The following is a 392-nucleotide window of genomic DNA, read 5'->3' on the forward strand; positions in this document are numbered from 1 at the left end:
GAAAAATTTGCCAAGCATCAACTGAAGCTTAATTAGATACGAACTCCCAGGTTTGGAAGTTAACAGGAATACTAAAACAGAACACAAGTAGGAACAAAACAAAAAAAGAAAAAGAAAAAAAAAAGTATGGATTATTGTAGAGGCCTTCAGTCTTGTTATTGACAAAAATAATAAAACCTACAATAAAGAGTAGTTTGGAGGAGCATGGATACCAATACTTTAAAAAAAAAAAGGTTAAGAACCAATCTTTGAGAGATACCACTTAATAGTCCACCTCAATTTCTTTGAAGTCAGCTTTCAGGGGAGACATACAACCAATGCTGTCTGCTCAGGTGGATCTAAAATGTTGTTACTTTTCTCAGCATAAAACGTGTTATTTCTCATGTCCTTGC

Source organism: Rhincodon typus, chromosome 20, assembly GCF_021869965.1.
Source record: "Rhincodon typus isolate 14 chromosome 20, sRhiTyp1.1, whole genome shotgun sequence".
NCBI classification, from domain to species: Eukaryota; Metazoa; Chordata; class Chondrichthyes; order Orectolobiformes; family Rhincodontidae; genus Rhincodon; species Rhincodon typus.